The sequence below is a fragment of the Trifolium pratense genome, linkage group LG1 (assembly GCF_020283565.1).
Source record: "Trifolium pratense cultivar HEN17-A07 linkage group LG1, ARS_RC_1.1, whole genome shotgun sequence".
In the NCBI taxonomy this organism is placed as follows: domain Eukaryota; kingdom Viridiplantae; phylum Streptophyta; class Magnoliopsida; order Fabales; family Fabaceae; genus Trifolium; species Trifolium pratense.
In genome coordinates this window covers 47,482,444-47,503,463 of record NC_060059.1, presented here as the reverse complement: position 1 = coordinate 47,503,463, position 21,020 = coordinate 47,482,444, and the positions used below count along the sequence as shown (strand labels likewise).

Below are 21,020 nucleotides of genomic sequence, written 5' to 3'. Positions count from 1 at the left end.
CCTCTAAACTCTCTATGTTCACATCTTGTATCCTTCCACTCACTAGAGTTGGATTTATTTTCCAGAAAATTCAATATAATTTCCTTTATTTTATCTTTCAATTTTAGTATCATTTCATTGCTGTTTGAGTTTCTGCTGGGACTATAGCTATATTTTTCCTTTCTTTTTTCTTCCATGTTTCATGACCATTCCTAGGGCTGCAAATCTTGACAGTATATTTTAGGTTTAGGAACGAGAACTCTTTTGTGCCTGTCTGTTTGCTAAGTGTAATAATGAACACTAAATGACCACGAGGTAACTGTGTGTATATATATATATATATATATATATATATATATATATATATATATATATATATATATATATATATATATATATATATATATATATCAAAGTGTGAATTATTTTAATGGTTCTCTTTATTGCTGCAGATTGGTAAGACCAAAGTGTTTCTTAGAGCTGGTCAAATGGCAGAACTAGATACTTATAGAAGTGAGATCTTAGGAAAGTCGGTAAGCATTATTCAAAGGAAAGTTCGTTCCTATTTGTCCCGCCGAAGTTTTGTCTCAATTCGCTTGTCTGCTGTACAGATACAAGCTGCAAGCAGAGGTATCTGCCAAGTTTCTCAAAATATTATCCTACTAGTTCTATTGCAGACTCATGTGTTCTTTATCTGGTTGCTGTTTGAGTTTCTGCTGGGACTATAGCTATATTTTTCCTTTTTTTGTTCTTCCATGTTTCATGACCATTCCTAGGGCTGCAAATCTTGACAGTATATTTTAGGTTTAGGAACGAGAACTCTTTTGTGCCTGTCTGTTTGCCAAGTGTGCTAATGAACTCTAAATGACCACGAGGTAACTGTGTGTGTCTATATATATATATATATATATATATATGGGGGCTGCTAACTTAGACCCAGTTGGGTCTAAATTAGCAAGGTGCACCTTTTGAGTTGGACAAAAATACCCATTTTTTAATTTTTTGGAAGAATAGAGCAACAGGGGCATTTCTGTAATTTTATGCAACAGTACACGCGCCCCCACTTCTTTTTCCCCCCCCAGGACACGTGTCACGCGATTACAGGACAAAAATCACGCGCGTGCATGACACGCGCCGACAGGTGCGCGTGGTGGACAGGATGGGAGGAGAGAGAAACTTTGCTTTTGAAAAAGGCAGCCACGTGTCACGCTATTATTGGGTCTGCGTGATTTTTTTCATTTTATACTTTAAACTCGATTATTTCGTCGTAAATTAATTTTTTATTTTTTAATTTTTATACCAAAATTCATAATTTTTTTTTCTCTACAAATAGAGACTTGGTTTGTTTGATTTGGACACCGAAAAAAAAAACGCAATTTTTCACTACTTTAAACTCGATTATTTCGTCGTAAATTAATTTTTTATTTTTTATACCAAAATTCATAATTTTTTTTCTCTACAAATAGAGACTTGGTTCGTTTGATTTGGACACAGAAAAAAAAAACCCAATTTTTCACTACCTTAATCTCATTTTTCACTACCTTACATCAACTCACTGAAACCATTCTACCAGAAAAATGGTTTCGGAGTACAAATCTCTGAAACCATTCTACAAGCTAAATGGTTTCAGAAGCAAATAACTAATAATCAACTTACTGAAACCATTTTACCAGCAAAATGGTTTCAGATTACAACTCTCTGAAACCATTGTACCAGATAAATGGTTTCAGAAGCAAACACAATTAATAAATTACTCACTGAAACCATTCTACCAGTAAAATGGTTTCAGAATACAACTATGTGCAACCATTCTACAAGCTAAATGGTTTCAGAAGCAAATAACTAATAATCAACTTACTGAAACCATTCTACCAGCAAAATGGTTTCAGATTACAACTCTCTGAAACCATTGTACCAGATAAATGGTTTCATAAGCAAACACAATTAATAAATTACTCACTGAAACCATTCTACCAGTAAAATGGTTTCAGAATACAACTATGTGCAACCATTCTACAAGCTAAATGGTTTCAGAAGCAAATAACTAATAATCAACTTACTGAAACCATTCTACCAGCAAAATGGTTTCAGATTACAACTCTCTGAAACCATTGTACCAGATAAATGGTTTCAGAAGCAAACACAACTAATAAATTACTCACTGAAACCATTCTACCAGTAAAATGGTTTCAGAATACAACTATGTGCAACCATTCTACAAGCTAAATGGTTTCAGAAGCAAATAACTAATAATCAACTTACTGAAACCATTCTACCAGCAAAATGGTTTCAGATTACAACTCTCTGAAACCATTGTACCAGATAAATGGTTTCAGAAGCAAACATTAGTTTTTAATTATCGTTTTATCTCATTTAAGGTAGTGAAAAATTGCGTTTTTTTTTTTCGGTGTCCAAATCGAACGAACCAAATCTCTATTTGTAGGAAAAAAAATTATGAATTTTGGTATAAAAAATAAAAAATAAAAAATTAATTTACGACGAAATAATCGAGTTTAAAGTAGTGAAAAATTGCGTTTTTTTTTCGGTGTCCAAATCAAACAAACCAAGTCTCTATTTGTAGAGAAAAAAAAATTATGAATTTTGGTATAAAAATTAAAAAATAAAAAATTAATTTACGACAAAATAATCGAGTTTAAAGCATAAAATGGAAAAAATCACGCAGACCCATTCATATGCTGACACGTGGCTGCCTTTTTCAAAAGTAAAATTTTCTCTCTCCAGCTTATAATCTAGTGTGGCGCAGACAAGATGGTAGGATGATCTGGGCTGTCTGATCAATCAGACAGCCTTAATGAGATCACATCTTGGCTGTCTGATGGAAATCAACGGTCTGTAACCATGGTCCTTCCGTACACGCGCGACACTGGATCCACGTCTATTAATTTTTAAGAAGGTGGGGGCGCGTGTCAGTATTTTTTTTTTTATGTAAAATTACAGAAATGCCCCTGTTGCTCTATTCTTTCAAAAATTAAAAGAATGGGTATTTTGGTCCAATTGAAAAGGTGCACCTTGCTAACTTAGACCTAACTAGGGTCTAAGTTAGAAAACCCTATATATATATATATCCAAGTGTGAATTATTTTAATGGTTCTCTTTATTGCTGCAGATTGGTAAGACCAAAGTGTTTCTTAGAGCTGGTCAAATGGCAGAACTAGATACTTATAGAAGTGAGATCTTAAGAAAGTCGGTAAGCATTATTCAAAGGAAAGTTCGTTCATATTTGTCCCGCCGAAGTTTTGTCTCGATTCGCTTGTCTGCTATACAGATACAAGCTGTACAAGCTGCAAGCAGAGGTATTTGCCAAGTTTCTCAAAATATTATCCTACTAGTTCTATTGCAGAATCATGAGTTCTTTTATATTCTATCACAGGACAACTTGCTCGAAAGTAAGTATACGAGGGATTGTGGCAAGAGGCTTTCTAGTCTGATCATTCAATGGATTGTGGCAAGTTTACGCATGCATATTGCTAGGAAGGCATACAATGGATTGTACAGCTCAACTATTTCTATCCAAACTGGTATGCGAGGGATGGCTGCTCGCTGCGCTTTAGGAAGCAGACCAGTGCAGCCATAAGTGTATTTTTGTACTCTATTTTGATTATCCGGTTTATTGATTGTTTCCTATTTGTTTATTATTTGTGGTCTTGGGTTATAAAGTAGTATTGGGTTTATGTTGGTCAAATTAGGGTTTAAGGGTGGTCTTGGTCAAATCATCATGCCTAGTGGATCTAGCTGGCTATAATTACATAAATTACATAAATCTATATATTTCCATTCTTACTGTTCTTATTTATAGATACCTTAGTTACTATAACAGGATCATTAATGTCGGGAGTTAATTGTTGGGAAACCCTCATGTAAAATTCACAATTAAGTACTGTACATTGCCTTAGAAAGAGATTGCAAAACAAATTGAAAATACTGACACTATATATATTAACATTCATTTTCTGATCTACTAAATAAGAATAGTAATACAATGTGATGATTTTTATAGGAAAGGGACAAGAGCAATTCAGGTTTATTTCGTGTGAAGAGTTATTATAATTAATCATTAGGATTTTGTATGGGTATATGGGCTTGGCCAACATGTCTTACATTCTTCCGATGTATCATCCTCTTTATTCACTCTCTTTTAAAGGACCGTGAAGTCATAGTCAACTTAGTTTGATCATATTGTTTTTTGCAGGCCTGTCATGCATTTCTTTTTCTTGGAGAGGTTTTTACACCCAGATGAGTGGTTGAAAAGAGACCTGTGTATACCCGAAGTGTTGCTGCTAGTTCTATGGTAAGTGCCTTATAATTTTCTATGCATGGTTATTTTTTCGGTAATGGGATCCACCTAGTATCAAAGTGAAGTGGCAATGGTGATTTAGTTAAATTTTAGAGCAGAAAATTTTCTCATTCATATATTCAATGAATTAGTACAAAGTATATATATTGCTTATGATAGCAGTTTAGGCAATTAGTCTATACATAATTATTGCCTACAAATAAGCATGAAATATCTCAAATATATGATTCCTTATTAACATAGAATAGATCCCTAAAAATAAGCAATCAATTTCTCAACACGTCCCCTCAAGTTGGTGCATAGATATCCCACATGCCCAATTTGCTAACAACATTTGAGAACACTCGACTTGAGACTGCTTTAGTTAGAATATCAGTCAATTGGTCCTCTGATCGGATCCTAGGTAATTCCAACATATTCTCATCCAATTTCTCCTTGATGAAGAATCTGTCTACTTCCACATGCTTGGTACGATCATGTTGAACCGGGTTATGAGCTATGTCACATGCTGCCTTATTATCACAATATAGTCGAATTGGTTCATCGGGTGGATAGCCCAAATCTGATAGGAGATGTCTTAGCCATAATGCTTCACATAACCCAAGTGCCATTCCTCTAAATTCAGCTTCTGCGCTTGAACGTGCAACGACATTCTGTTTTTTGCTTCTCCATGTAACAAGGTTGCCTCCTACAAAGGTGAAGTAACCTGAAGTAGATCGTCTATCATCTATAGATCCAGCCCAATCAGCATCAGTATACACACTCACATTGTTATTATTATCATATCTTTTGAATAAAATTCCTTTCCCGGGAGCAGATTTCAACTATCTCAAAATCCGCATAACTGCATTCATATGTTGTTCTCCAGGATTATGCATGAACTGGCCTTGTGTGTGCCAGATACATTAATCTTCCTACAAGTCTTTGATACCTCCCTTTATCGGCCGGAACTTGATCAGGTTCAACAAACAATTTTGACCCCGCCTCTATAGGTGTATCAGTTGGTTGACAAGCTGACATACCAGTTTCTTCCAATAAATCTAAAGTATATTTTCTTTGAGACAAGAAAATTCCTTTAGTTGATCTTGACACTTCAATACCAAGGAAAAATTTTAAGGGACCGAGATCTTTCATTTCAAATTCCTTAGACAAGTAGCTTTGAAGGGCTTTTCTTTCTTCAACATCATTCCCAGTAACAACCATATCATCAACATATACAATTAGTGCAGTGATTTTACCTTGCTGCCTCTTTAAGAATAAAGTGTGGTCTGCATTACTTTGACTATAGCCAAATGCTTTCATAGATTTTGTGAACCTTCCAAACCATGCTCTCGGAGATTGTTTCAGCCCATATAATGACTTTTTTAATCTACACACTTTTTTCTCACATGCTTCAGGTATATTGCATCCTGACGGAAGCTCCATGTATACTTCTTCAGTCAATTCGCCATGAAGAAAGGCATTCTTCACATCAAATTGTTGTAAAGGCCAATCAAAATTTGCCGCTAGAGATAGCAAAACTCGGATAGTATTGACTTTAGCCACCGGTGCAAATGTCTCAGTATAGTCAACTCCATAGGTTTGGGTATATCCTTTAGCTACTAATCTTGCTTTAAAGCGCTCTATCGTACCATCAGCTTTGTACTTAACTGTATAAACCCATCGGCATCCCACTATTTTCTTTCCTGGTGGACAGTCAACGAGTTCCCATGTATCATTTTTCTTTAAGGACTTCATCTCATCATTCATAGCTTCTCTCCACCTCGGGTCCATTAAGGCCTCCTGCACACTATTAGGAATAGATACAATAGATAATTGATTTACAAGTGCCTGATTTGATTCTGACAAACGATGGTTAGACACATAATTATTCATTGGATATCTAGCTCTACTGGAAATTTCAGGTTCATAAGTAGATATCGGAATACCTCTATTTTGCCGCGGTGGGAGTTTTTTTATGGGTGGTTCAAACATTGAGTTAGGAGCATCCTCAGCCGACGATTGGTTTGGTACTGAAAATTCTTGAGGTTCTACATCTTCGTCAAAGGACAAGGGTTCAATTACTTCCATTTCTTGATCATCATCAAAACTACTTCCTCCCACTTCAAATATTTTTAATTCCTCATGTACATCAGTATCATGGCCTAGAGTCAGAACTTCATTTTGCTTCTCCTCCTGAAGGTCTGACTTGGAGGAAAAATACATGGTATCTTCATGGAAAACAACATCCAATGTAATATACATTCGTTTAGTTGGAGGATGATAGCACCGATATCCTTTTTGATGGGTAGCATATCCTACAAAAAATACATCTCAATGCACGGGGAGCTAGCTTGCTTCGTTGATGCTTATGTAGGTGCACATATGCTACACAACCAAACACACGAGGGGTTAAGTTTGGGACAGCCGGTGCAATAATTGCTTCGGTAAAGACTTGCAATGGTGTTTGAAAGTCAATAGTGCTAGAGGGGACCCGATTAATCAAATATACTGCAGAAGTAAGTGCTTCTCCCCAATAGGACAATGGCGTGTGTGATTCTATCAATAAAGCACGAACGACTTCCAACAAATGGCGGTTTTTTCGTTCAGCTACTCCGTTTTGTTGGGGTGTGTCGGGACAAGTAGTTTGGTGAACAATTCCTTGCGCTTCCAAGTATTGTCGGAATTCAGAACTTAAATATTCCCCCCCATTGTCACTACGTAGAACCCGTACTTTTACATTATATTGGGTACATATCATTTTATTGAATTTCTGAAACATGTTTACTTCGCTTTTTGATTTCATCAAACATATCCAAGTCATTCGTGTGCAATCATCAATGAACGTTACGAACCAACGTGATCCACCTAAGGTAGATACCTTAGATGGACCCCAAACATCAGAGTGTATAACCATAAAAGGAATTGAACTTTTATTCATACTTAAAGGAAATGATACACGATGACTCTTTGCAAGTTCACAAACATCACACTTAAAACTTGATACATCAAACTTTGTAAACAATCTAGGAAACAGTTTTTTAAGATATCCAAAGGAAGCATGTCCCAAACGCCGATGCCATCTCCAAATCTCATATTTTCTTCCCTTTTCTTCAAAATCTTTTGCTGTCAATGCATGCTGTAATTGAGTTGAGCTACTTGACTCTAAATTCAGATAATAAAGCCTCCCTTCTCTAGTACCATAACCAATCGTCCGCTTCGTTTGAATGTCCTTAAAAACACAATATTCAGGCCAAAAAATTACAACACAAGATAGAGCATTAGTAATTTGAGAAACTGACAAAAGGTTATAATCTAAGGATGGAACAACTAATACAGAATTTAAGTTCAAAGTATTAGAAAGAGATAATGACCCTTCACCTATGATAGGTGCAGAGGAACCATTAGCAGTTGAAATAAATTTTTGTGATGAGGGTATAAGAGATGAGACTTGTCTAGAATCAAATGTCATATGATCTGTGGCTCCAGAATCAATTATCCATGTACTATTAGAAATAAGTGCAAGAGAGTTTAAAGCCTTACCACCATTACCTCTTCTTGCTACCAAAGCCGAGGTTGTTTCAGCAACATTTTCCATGTCAGTCTTTGTTTCTGCAACTGATGCAACGGAAGTTGTATTTGAATATTTCTTTCGTGGATCACGGTTATGATCCCACCATTCTGGGTATCCAATAAGTTCAAAGCAGCGCTCTCTTATATGACCAGATTGATCACAATGAGTACACTTTTGGTTAGATTTGGTGGAACCCATAGGAACCTTAGGGTGATTATTCCTGCTTCGATGGTGTTGTTTTTGAGATGGTCCATTCTGGCTCGATCTATTACTGCTAAACATGGCTGAAGCTTCAGGCTTTTCCAGTTCTCCATTCATTGTTGTTTGTCGAACGAACTCACGGCGAACCATTGAGTAACATTCTTCTAATTCAGGAATGGGATCTTTTCTCAAAATTTCACCACGGACTTGTTCGAACTCGCCATCCAAACCAGCCAGGAAAATATGCACCCTTTGTCGTTGAACTGACTTGTGATAAGCAGCAACATCCTTCTCACATTCCATAATCACTTTGTCTCGATGATCCAACTCACTGAAAATTTCAGTTAATTCTCCGTAATAAACAGAAAGTGATTTACCATTCTGTTTTGCAGAGAAGGCCCTTGGTTCAGTGTAAAAACTTGCAATTCATCTGCTCCATCATAAAAAGCTTTTGATAGAGCTTTCCAGATATCCCGAGCAGATTTTAGACGAATATAACGCTTCATAATATCTGGTGTCATAGCCATCAATAACCATCACTTAACTTTCTGATTATCACCATACCACTTCTCGTACCCATCATCATCTTCGGTAGGTGGTTGTTTATTACCACGAATAAATGAGAGCTTCTCCTTTTCAGCAAGATGCATCTCCATAATCTGAGACCACATATCATAATTTGTTTCGTCGAGTATAATCCCCGCATTGAAGGATGAACTCTCTGAATGAATAATAATTGGCGCAGGAGCAAACCTATTTCCATTGGCTTCAGTAGCCTTTTTTGTTGATTCAGAATCTGAGTTGCTCATGGCTCTAGGTTTAGGTTAGGGATAGGTTTAGATCTAAACCTGCTCTGGTACCAAGTTAAATTTTAGAGAAGAAAATTTTCTCATTCATATATTCAATGAATTAGTACAACGTATATATATTGCTTATGATAGTAGTTTAGGCAATTAGTCTATGCATAATTATTGCCTACAAATAAGCATGAAATATCTCAAATATATGATTCCTTATTAACATAGAATAGATCCCTAAAAATAAGCAATCAATTTCTCAACAGATTTATCTATATTTTGTCATTATTTTTCTTTTAAGGACAAATTATCTACCTCAAATTTGAAGATCGAAGCCCTGATATTTACAAGATTGGTATTATCTTCGCATTCTCCTGATGTATTACACCCTTATATCAAGGTAACAGTATGAGGATTTGTTTGATATGAATTTGTTATCAATGCTTGATATTTTTACTTCCGTAGATTAATTTTATTTCTTTGTTTTTGATTAGAATCAGTTCGATTTGTTAACTGTTTTTTTTAGGTTTGTTTATTTTTTGATTCAATTTATTCAATCAGTAGTGTTTAGTATTTCTGATTGCTGATGCTCACTATGTGTTTCTTTGCTTGCTGATGAAATGTAGAAAATTGATTTTAACCTAACCTAATCGTATTGTATTTTATGATCTATTGGTGCCCTATGACATTCCATAAGTAGGTTAAATGTATTTTTGTACTCTATTTTGATTATCCGGTTTATTGATTGTTTCTTATTTGTTTATTATTTGCAGTCTCATTACTAATTCATACACTATTAGCTTATGCATATGGCTGTTTTATTGTTATTGTTATAAAGTAGTATTGGGTTTATGTAGGTCAGATTAGGGTTTATGGGTGGTCTTGGTCAAATCATCATGCCTATGGAAATGGTTGAGTTTATATGCAACTCGTTTAACTTAACTCTTGTTGTGAAATCACTTTGGTGTTTTGTTCTCAATCCTTTATGCTTTCAACATGTTATTTTATATTTTTTCCTAGTTCTTTGTCCCTTGTATTACCCATTCTTAACATGATATTGAGAACATGCTTATTGTTACTTTGATGTGTTTCTTCTGCGCTAAAGATTAGTAGATGAAATTTTCTGTAGGCCAAGCTATGGTGTGACTGCCCTTTTTGGCCTGATGATCGTATGTGCCGGTTGCGGGACTGTAGTGTATGCCAATGTCCAGAAGGTGAGTTCCCGGAGTCATTTAAGAAGCCTAAACGCCTTCCATTCAATGATCTTATTTGTCAAGAAGGAACACCCGATGGAGCTATTGACCGTACGTTGGATAGTAAAGCTTTCAAAGGATGGACAAAAATAGATAATCCATGGACGAATAATGATGAGGCAGACAATGGTGCGCTACTCTGATTGTATACTAGTTCAAATGTGAATAATTTATGTTTATCATTGTAGTTTATCATAAGTAACTTTTAAGTTTACCTTTTAAAGAGGTAATTAGTAGCACCATGTGAATAATTTATTTTTACACTGATACATATCCAATTAAATCATCCTATAATGTTTTAAAATTATTTTTAGAAAAATGATTGTCTAAATGGTTGCATTTTAAGGTGAGATGACATATGTGAGTCTTCAACTGAATCCTGAAAGATATACTGGTTACACCACTGCATCTGCAAGAAGGTTATTGGGATGTTGTCTACTCTGAGAACTGCCCCAAATGTAAGTTGTCTTCGGAAACAACAATCTTATATCTAGTTTGTTGCTTGTGACGTGAATATTAGTTTGTTTTTATCATTTATATCTTGAGTGAAAGATATCTTGAAACCGATCAATATCGTAGAAGAGGAACCAAAACTGATGTCTGCAGTATTATGCAAAATCTCCAAGCTTTGTTGGTGTGTATATTTTATAACAAGAAAGGTTTATGTTTTGTAGATCTTTCGCAAGAATCGTGTCAGGAGGAAAAAATTTGTATAAATTGATATCAGGTCTCCACTCCTCCATATCAGTACATATAGCTGCGATTACCTAGTTGAAGAAGCTACAAATATGGTAAATCTTCTATTCCTCTTTTCTGAAGTAGCTGAGACCCTATTTACTGTGCGAAAAGTGAAAGCATTTTCTACAATTTGTGTTCACTTTAATTTGCTAACATGGTGATAAGAGACTTTTTTTTTTTTTACCGAAGATTACTCTTGAAGTAGACAAATTGTGTGCTTTTTTTGGAACAATGAAAATGCCAAAAATAATTCATTATTTCCAAATATAAATCACTACTTAACATTTTATCTTCTTTCCATCACAATGGTTCTCTTCAAGAGAGTCCCACATCTTATTGGCAAGTTAAAATGAACATATTCTGAAAATGCAACTAGAAAATGTTTTCATAAAAGCCAACGGAGCCTTAAAGTTTCTGTTTCAAAACAAACATTTTCATTGCTTTCATGATAATGTTATCAATACAGTATAGCATATTTAAGCATGTAGGTACTCTTTTGTTATCATTGCTTTCATGATAATGATATCAATACAGTATAGCATATTTAAGCATGTAGGTACTCTTCTGTTATATTTTTTTTTTCTTATATGCACAAAAATAAATTGGCAACATATAAATTGTTACTCTAATTCAAAGCATAAATTTTGAAGATACTAACTTCTTTCCTTCCTTTTTATTATTCCGATGGGGACAAAATCTGACTTTGTTCTATGATCGAGTCCTAAAATACCCCGATCGTGTCAGAAATTTGTATTTCCCTTTTCTCTTTGTCCTGCGAGCAGTAACCAAAGTGAGTATAATTTTCCCTGATTTTAATTGATTGATCTTGATATATACTTTTCTTCTTTTAGAACTTTCAGTTAAGAAGTATTCATGATGCAATCTATGATTAGGCTGCAGATTATCTCGAGCAGGATGAGTACAATACAGGTAATCCTAATGCGGTCCTTAAAACAGAATCCTTGATAAAAAAGCTTCTTTATAACCCCAAGCTTCAAGTTGCATGTCCTTCAAGTTAATGGAACACGTATCTCTCGCCTTAACTAAATAGTATCATTTATTTACTTGCATAGCTTATTGTGGCTTAGTCTCTTGTGGCCGTGCTTTATGATGCTAATGAAGTTGTAGGAAAGGACAATAGTTTAACAGTTCTGTGTTATGAACTAGACTTTTTAAGTGCTTTATCTGAGGACATTTATTTTTATACTATAAACAAACACTTCTTGTATCTGCTTTGTTGTATTACCGATGCAATTTACACACTAATATTTATTTGACTCATTGGTAATGGAATGATTTTTGCGGCATGCTGTGCATTGACGGATTGTGTAGGTTGTGAAAAAGTTTTAATCTTGTAATTGGGATGTTTTGTGGTTCTTTCTGTGGCTAGTATCTGCAACATATGTATTAATTATTTATCGTATAGTAGCGATTAGAACAAAAATAAATATTCATTAGATATAAGAAGAATTATTACTTGAATTTTTTTACATTGATATTCACTTTTTATGTTTGCAGGTGGCATCCCTTCAATTTGGGAGTTTTTATGATGTGCAGTATGTCAAGACGTATGACATATTCATGGGTCAATTGTAGTTTGGTCTCATTTTTGTAACATGTACTGCATTCTTATTCATTTGATTCTACTTTGAGAGTTTTGGGCTTTTGGCTGACTTTGTGATACTTTAATGTTTAATGTATAGCATACTCCCGCCCAGGGACGGAACCAGTAAAAATGGTTGAGGGTGGCAGAAATATAACACACGACAAACAACATTGATTAATAGGTATGTATATTTTTTTTTTTAGGCAACAGGGGTGCAGATGGAGAACTAACTACAACACCCTAGATAGATAAATAAAAAGAAGGAAATACAAAAGGAGAAGGGGGACAAGGACCAAAACCTTCTCAAGCAAAAGAGCAGGATAATAAAAGCATAAGCTACAAAAAAAAACACAACAACAACAACAACAAACGCAACAAAAGAAAAACGAAGGGACACTGACTACAACAAATTACTTCCCGTAGAATGGGAATAACGAACCGGAAATCCCTTTTGCGATTTTTTTCTTAGCCTTAGACACCACCTCAATAAAAGGCTCTCCCCTAGCAGCAGAGCGGTTCTTCAAATAATTAATAGCTGCTGCAGTCTCTTCCTCATCAGTATAAACTCTATGCCCAATGTCGCTAGCCTCATTATCTTTCCAATTTCTCAAAATCTCCAAGTCATTAGCTACATGGGGATTTAGAACAACAACAGACGCAGTGACGGTGGAAGAAGCACCACACCAAGCTGAGGGATCTTGAATGTAGTCAAAGTCTGTCACTGCGTCGCTCCATGAACCAACAATCCGCAAGTCCGGAGTGATACTCTGTGGATCCACTCTTGGTTGCTTAGCTAGATCATTACCATGAACCTCCCTCAACCTGCACCGACTGTGCAGGAACCTCTCCAACAGGAATGCTAGAAAAAAACTCTTCTTCAAAAATTAGAGCATCGCCCACAAGCACACTAGGTCTTACCTCTTTGTCTCTTGTAAGATCCTCAATAAGCGGATCTACATCTGCCACACCTTGATTGGATGCAATTGTAACCGGTTCTGATGCAGAAGACATAGCAGTCTGCATTTTTCTCTTGTTCACTAAACTCGCAGTGGCTTTTGGAGGATTCTGATACTTGCAATTCTTCAAAGAATGCCCAATTATTTGACAAGTGTTGCAAAATGGGGGAATATTCTCATACTCAACATCCACATAAAAATCAAAATCATTCCTTTCAACAAGGATTCTTTCACGCAAGTTTGAATTCAAATCAACATCTATTAAAATTCTAGCAAAGTGACCAAAAGTTCTCTTCTTAGTTGCCTCATCGAGAGCCAAAGGAGTACCTACAACCCCAGTAATTTCAAACAGAATATGGGGCCTCCAATATTCACGGGCAAGCCCATGAATACGAATCCATATTTGAGCATTAGTTGGTTGCACAGTGAAAGGATTAAAATCAGCCGACCAAGCAAAGGGTCTAAGTAGACCCGGTGAGAGATTCCAAAAACCTATGGATCTTACTGCACTTAAATCATCCAAGGATGAAAAAATAAATTCAAAATAACCTTTACCTAAGGACACCATGGACCACTGTGATAGTTATGACAGATTTTATAAAACGAAACGTGGGAAGAAGGATACAACTAATCATACCATTATATGAATGTTTCCTTATTCGGCGAGGGAAGGGAAAATAGATCTGGATCTGATTGATTAAATAGGAGAAGGTTCCCTGCCATTGTTTTTAGGCAATTATTTTAGTAGTCACTCTACTTGGGAGATTCTAGGTGTCTCGAACTACCTAGCCTATCTTTACATTTTCTGCATTTTATCATTCTATTTCTACTGTAATTTCAGCCATAGAATCACCTTTATTATATGAGATATTCAATATAACACTTTATTCTGTTCTATATTTTACTACTTGATCAATGTTTAATCGTAATCGAGATCGAGTCCTATCAATTGGTATCCAGAGCTTTGGTTACAACCCAAAATCCAATCACCGAATGGAGAAACGTGTTGATGCGTTAGAACAAAGGATGAGCAAAGCTGAAGTTGCAATTGAGCAGCTTCGTCAATTGGTTCTGGAACAACAATCGTACCACCACCAGTCACGGTGGAGCAGATTCGCGAGCTCATCCTAGAACAACGGGATCGTTGTAAACTTCGTCGGGGGCGACCACGGGAAAGGGTGCACCACTATGACGAAGAAGAGGAATGGAGCGATAATAGCACGTGGTCGTGGGACTCACGATCTCAACACTGATTGTGGTAACGATATATTCTACGACCGCAAAGAAGAAATTCACCTCAACAAATCTGAGTTTCAGCCGAAAACAGAAGTGAATGTATCTGAAACTGGTGTGAAGGTTGCGACAGGAAAGATGAGTGTGATGCAGAAAACAGAGCAAGTGGTTGCTCTGGAACCACCGACCAAGCCACCACCAAAACTGTCGGGAGTGCTATCAGAACAACCATCGGACACGTTAGAGCCGCCATACTGCGACTCAGTTGCTACGGTTCCACCGCAATCAAACCCACCGGATCCGAATCCGCTCATCGTGGTTGGAGTAATTCACAAAATGTGGAACCCAGGGATTTCGGTACATCCACGATCAGAGGAATCACTGTGGAAGGAGATAATGGACGAATCACCATGGAAACAACCATTGAGAAACCCGACTCAGCAGAAGAAGGATAGTTTACGAAGGAGGCATGTGGATTGTTCTCATATCACAATCATACCACCACCCAAGCCACCGGACGAGGAATTGCCACCAACCGCCGTCGGGACGCCGTTAGTTGAGACTGCCGTCGTCGAAGACTTTCCTTGGTTGAAGGAATTTGCGAATCTGAGGAGAGGCCAAGGGGCAAAGTCGGAAATATGCAAGTTGGGTATATTCCTAAAATCAAGGGGCTAGATGTACAAATCTTTGCAGTCCATTTTGCACAGTAGTAGCATCTTGTTACACGTGTTCTCAGTAGGGCAGCACACATCCCATCTTCTCTCCCATGTGCCACTTAGTGGACACCCTTTATCATCTGTTATGTGTCATGGTTACAAATTGCAAGGAGACTTAGGTCAATTTTTTAACCTTGTGGGTCAGACCCAAGATAATTTTTGTTTGAATTTGAAGAAAGTAGTAATATGGGTTGGCATAAAGTTACTAGGCTTTAAAAACAATTGGGCCATAAGGAAGGATGATGGGAATTTGAAGCTTAGAAGGAAGGGTTACTTTTCAACTCCACATCCTGAAAAAAAATTGTTTTCTTCTAGAGAACAATTATCTAAAATAAATGCAGAGGAAACTTCTTTATTATTCAAGTTCATGGCAAAGGTTAGTAACCTTGATCATTTTTCAAAACCTCAATTAGCAGCTACTAAGAAAAATTACAATTTTATGATAAATCCCACCAATGGTCCATGTGAACTATCAACTAATGCTTTGATGAGTCATGGTGCTCTCATAATTTTTTAGGAATTAGTGGAAAGGTCCCCGAACACTGAAACATTACTGAGAGGTGAGAAAGTACTTATGTTCATTAATAAGGAGAGTAGAGAAAGGATCATGAATAGGAGAAATTTTTTCCATGTAGCTCTTGCATCAAAAAATAGAAGAATGGAAATTATGAAGCTTGACTTAGACTGGCCTGTGGTTATTATGTTAAGTTTTGTAACTGGCTTGGCTTACTGTGAAGATAAAAACATTGAGATAGAGGCAAACCTAGCAACAGATGCACTTTTTAGCGTACCTTCATATATTCAAGACATTGCAGCAAGGGTTCTAACATCTTTTGGCTTTAACTTTGATAATTCTTATTTGATTCGTGAAGGGGAATGTAGTTTTCTTTCCACCAGTATGGAATCAACAGAGCAACTATATGTGACAACAACAAGCTTGAGAGATGAATTGGATGTTTCCTTCTCTTATTTACCTAAAATTATATCAAGTTACAATAACATGATTTTTTGTGAGGAGGATACAGTAAATGACTATGGGGTTGTCAAGTTCTGGGGAAATGCAGACAAAGCAATATTTGATGTTTTAAATGAGTTTTCTCTCGTTACTATATTCAATATATTTGATATATTGAAAGATGTTTTTGTGAGTGCTTTGATTGAGATGAATTGGAAGTGTGGGCATGATTCATGGATACACAAGGTCTTGGTTCCATTTATGACGGTTTCGTATGACCTTCACTTTATGAAGGAAATGATAGCAGTGTACAAAAGGAATGGAGACTATAAGTTTGGTTTTGAAATGGTGTCCAACTACACAATAGTTTTGATCAGACCATGGGACCCAGGGAAAGTCAATGCTTTTATGGCTAAAGTTACTTGTTTGAATGAAGTTTGTCGACTGGATGATGAGCCTGAAGAAGCCATGGTAATTAGCAGGAATGAACAAGGGGAGGTTGAGGTTTTAGTAAAAGGGAGGAGACTACATACCTTTCAGAATTCATGGGAGCCGGTAATTGAAGAGCACAAAGAGTTCTCAGGATTCCTCCTTGAGGACAAGGAGAATTTTGAAGGGGGAGGTATTGATAGTTATGACAGATTTTATGAATGTTTCCTTATTCGGCGAGGGAAGGGAAAATAGATCTGGATCTGATTGATTAAATAGGAGAAGGTTCCCTGCCATTATTTTTAGGCAATTATTTTAGTAGTCACTCTACTTGGGAGATTCTAGGTGTCTCGAACTACCTAGCCTATCTTTACATTTTCTGCATTTTATCATTCTATTTCTACTGTAATTTCAGCCATTGATTCTATGAGATATTCAATATAACACTTTATTCTGTTCTATATTTTACTACTTGATCAATGTTTAATCGTAATCGAGATCGAGTCCTATCACACTGTTCATTAGTTTTCCAGAACTTTAGGATTCTTTCTTTCAAATCTTGCTATTCAACCTCAGTAATTTTAATAGGTATGTATATATTTTAACAAGTCTTTTAAGTGTTGCTTTGGTTTTTCTTTGCTTTGGTTTTAGTGTTTGTAGTCGTTTTTTATGGTTTTTTGCCTATTTTATTGTTTGTAGTCGTTTTTATGGTTTTTGGCTTATTTTAGGGTCGATATTTGGGATTTTGGCTAATTTTAGTGTTTGTAGTCGTTTTTATGGTTTTTGGCCAATTTTAATGTTTGTAGTCATTTTTATGGTTTTTGGCCTATTTTAGGGTCGTTTTTATTGTTTTTGGGCAATTTTAGTGTTTGTAGTCGTTTTTATGGGTTTTGGCCAATTTTAGTGTTGATTGTCGTTTTTATGGTTTTTGGCCTTTTTTATTGTTTGTAGTCGTTTTTATGGTTTTTAGCCTATTTTAGGGTCGATATTTGGGATGTTGGCTAATTTTAGTTTTTGGCCTATTTTAAGGTCGTTTATATAGTTTTTGGCCAATTTTAGTGTTTGTAGTCGTTTTGGCCAATTTTAGTGTTTGTAGTCGTTTTTATGGTTTTTGGCCTATTTTAGTGTTTGTAGTGGTTTTTAATGTTTTTGGCCTATTTTAGGGCCGATATTTGGGATTTTGGCCAATTTTAGTGTGTTGTAGTCATTTTTACGGTTTTTGGCCAAATTATGGTTTTTGACCTATTTTAGGTCGTTTATATGGTTTTTGGCCAATTTTGGTGTTTCTAGTCGTTTATATGATTTTTGGCCAATTTTGGTGTTTGTAGGCGTTTTTATGGTTTTTGGCCTATTTTAATGTTTGTAGTCGTTTTTATGGTTTTTGGCCTATTTTAGGGTCGATATTTGGGATTTTGGCCAATTTTAGTGTTTGTAGTCGTTTTTTTATGGTTTTTGGCCTATTTTATTGTTTGTAGTCGTTTTTATGGTTTTTGGCCTATTTTAGTGTTTGTAGTCGTTTTTTTATGGTTTTTGGCCTATTTTATTGTTTGTAGTCGTTTTTATGATTTTTGGCCTATTTTAGGGTAGATATTTGGGATTTTGGCTAATTTTAGTGTTTGTAGTCATTTTTATGGTTTTTGGCCAATTTTTAGTGTTTGTAGTCGTTTTTATGGGTTTTGGCCTATTTTAGTGTTTGTAATGGTTTTTAATGTTTTTGGCCTATTTTAGGGTCGTTTATATAGTTTTTGGCCAATTTTAGTGTTTGTAGTCGTTCTTATGGGTTTTGGCCAATTTTAGTGTTTGTAGTCGTTTTTATGGTTTTTGGCCTATTTTTGGGTCGATATTTGGGATTTTGGCCAATTTTAGTTTTTGTAGTCGTTTTTATGATTTTTAGCATATTTTAGTGTTTGTAGTTGTTTTGATGGTTTTTAGCCTATTTTAGGGTCGTTTTTATGGTTTTTGGCCAATTTTAGTATTTGTACACATTTTTATAGTTTTTGGCCAATTTTAGTGTTTGTAGTCATTTTTATGGTTTTTGGCCAATTTTAGTGTTTGTAGTGGTTTTTAATGTTTTTGGCCTATTTTAGGGTCGTTCATATAGTTTTTGGCCAATTTTAGAGTTTGTAGTCTTTTTTTATGGTTTTTGGCCTATTTTATTGTTAGTAGTCGTTTTTATGGTTTTTAGCCTATTTTAGTGTTTGTAGTGGTTTTTAATGTTTTTGGCCTATTTTAGGGTCGTTTATATAGGTTTTGGCCAATTTTAGTGTTTGTAGTCGTTTTTTTATGGTTTTTGGCCTATTTTATTGTTTGTAGTCGTTTTTATGGTTTTTGACCTATTTTAGGGTCGATATTTGGGATTTTGACTAATTTTAGTGTTTGTAGTCGTTTTTATGGTTTTTGGGCTATTTTAGTGTTTGTAATGGTTTTTAATGTTTTTGGGCTATTTTACGGTCGATATTTGGGATTTTGGCGAATTTTAGTGTTTGTAGTCGTGTTTATGGTTTTTGGCCAATTTTAATGTTTGTAGTCATTTTTATGGTTTTTGGCCTATTTTAGGGTCGTTTTATTGTTTTTGGGCAATTTTAGTGTTTGTAGTCGTTTTTATGGGTTTTGGCCAATTTTAGTGTTGGTTGTCGTTTTTATGGTTTTTGGCCTATTTTATTGTTTGCAGTCGTTTTTATGGTTTTTAGCCTATTTTAGGGTCGATATTTGGGATGTTGGCCAATTTTAATGTTTGTAGCGGTTTTTAATGTTTTTGGCCTATTTTAGTGTTTGTAGTCGTTTTGGCCTATTTTAGTGTTTGTAGTGGTTTTTAATGTTTTTGGCCTATTTTAGGGTCGATATTTGGGATTTTGGCCAATTTTAGTGTTTGTAGTCATTTTTTTCGTTTTCGGCCAAATTATGGTTTTTGACATATTTTAGGTTGTTTATATGGTTTTTGGCCAATTTTGGTGTTTGTAGTCGTTTATATGGTTTTTGGCCAATTTTGGTGTTTGTAGTCGTTTTTATGGTTTTTGGCCTATTTTAATGTTTGTAGTGGTTTTTAATGTTTTTGGCCTATTTTAGGGTCGTTTATATAGGTTTTGGCCAATTTTAGTGTTTGTAGTTGTTTTTTTATGGTTTTTGGCATATTTTATTGTTTGTAGTCGTTTTTATGGTTTTTGGCCTATTTTAGGGTCGATATTTGGGATTTTGGCCAATTTTAGTGTTTATAGTCGTTTTTTTATGGTTTTTGGCCTATTTTATTGTTTGTTGTCGTTTTTATGGTTTTTGGCCTATTTTAGGGTTGATATTTGGGATTTTGGCTAATTTTAGTGTTTGTAGTCGTTTTTATGGGTTTTGGCCAATTTTAGTGTTTGTAGTCGTTTTTTATGGTTTTTGGGTTATTTTATTGTTTGTAGTCGTTTTTATGGTTTTTGGCCTATTTTAGGGTCGATATTTGGGATTTTGGCCAATTTTAGTGTTTATAGTCGTTTTTTTATGGTTTTTGGCCTATTTTATTGTTTGTAGTCGTTTTTATGGTTTTTGGCCTATTTTAGGGTTGATATTTGGGATTTTGGCTAATTTTAGTGTTTGTAGTCGTTTTTTATGGTTTTTGGCCTAATTTATTGTTTGTAGTCGTTTTTATGGTTTTTGGCCTATTTTAGGGTCGATATTTGGGATTTTGGCTAATTTTAGTGTTTGTAGTCGTTTTTATGGGTTTTGGCCAATTTTAGTGTTTGTAGTCGTTTTTTATGGTTTTTGGCCTATTTTATTGTTTGTAGTCGTTTTTATGATTTTTGGCCTATTTTAGGGTAGATATTTGGGATTTTGGCTAATTTTAGTGTTTGTAGTCATTTTTATGGTTTTTGGCCAATTTTTAGTGTTTGTAGTCGTTTTTATGGGTTTTGGCCTATTTTAGTGTTTGTAATGGTTTTTAATGTTTTTGACCTATTTTAGGGTCGTTTATATAGTTTTTGGCCAATTTTAGTGTTTGTAGTCGTTCTTATGGGTTTTGGCCAATTTTAGTGTTTGTAGTCGTTTTTATGGTTTTTGGGCTATTTTAGTGTTTGTAGTCGTTTTTATGGTTTTTGGCCTATTTTTGGGTCGATATTTGGGATTTTTCCCAATTTTAGTTTTTGTAGTCGTTTTTATGATTTTTAGCATATTTTAGTGTTTGTAGTCGTTTTGATGGTTTTTAGCCTATTTTAGGGTCGTTTTTATGGTTTTTGGCCAATTTTAGTATTTGTACTCATTTTTATAGTTTTTGGCCAATTTTAGTGTTTGTAGTCATTTTTATGGTTTTTGGC

At 35.3% G+C, this 21,020-nt stretch overlaps 1 long non-coding RNA gene and 1 pseudogene across 1 annotated transcript; both read left to right on the top strand.

Moving 5' to 3' along the window:
• The first annotated feature begins 271 nt into the window (after window positions 1–271).
• LOC123895414 lies at window positions 272–10,997 on the top strand (annotated as a pseudogene).
• A 492-nt stretch (window positions 10,998–11,489) lies between these two features.
• Window positions 11,490–12,786, top strand: LOC123911136. Its single transcript, XR_006810380.1, has 3 exons — window positions 11,490–11,626; window positions 11,730–11,766; window positions 12,355–12,786. It is a non-coding gene; the product is annotated as an uncharacterized LOC123911136 (long non-coding RNA).
• Window positions 12,787–21,020: the final 8,234 nt, after the last annotated feature.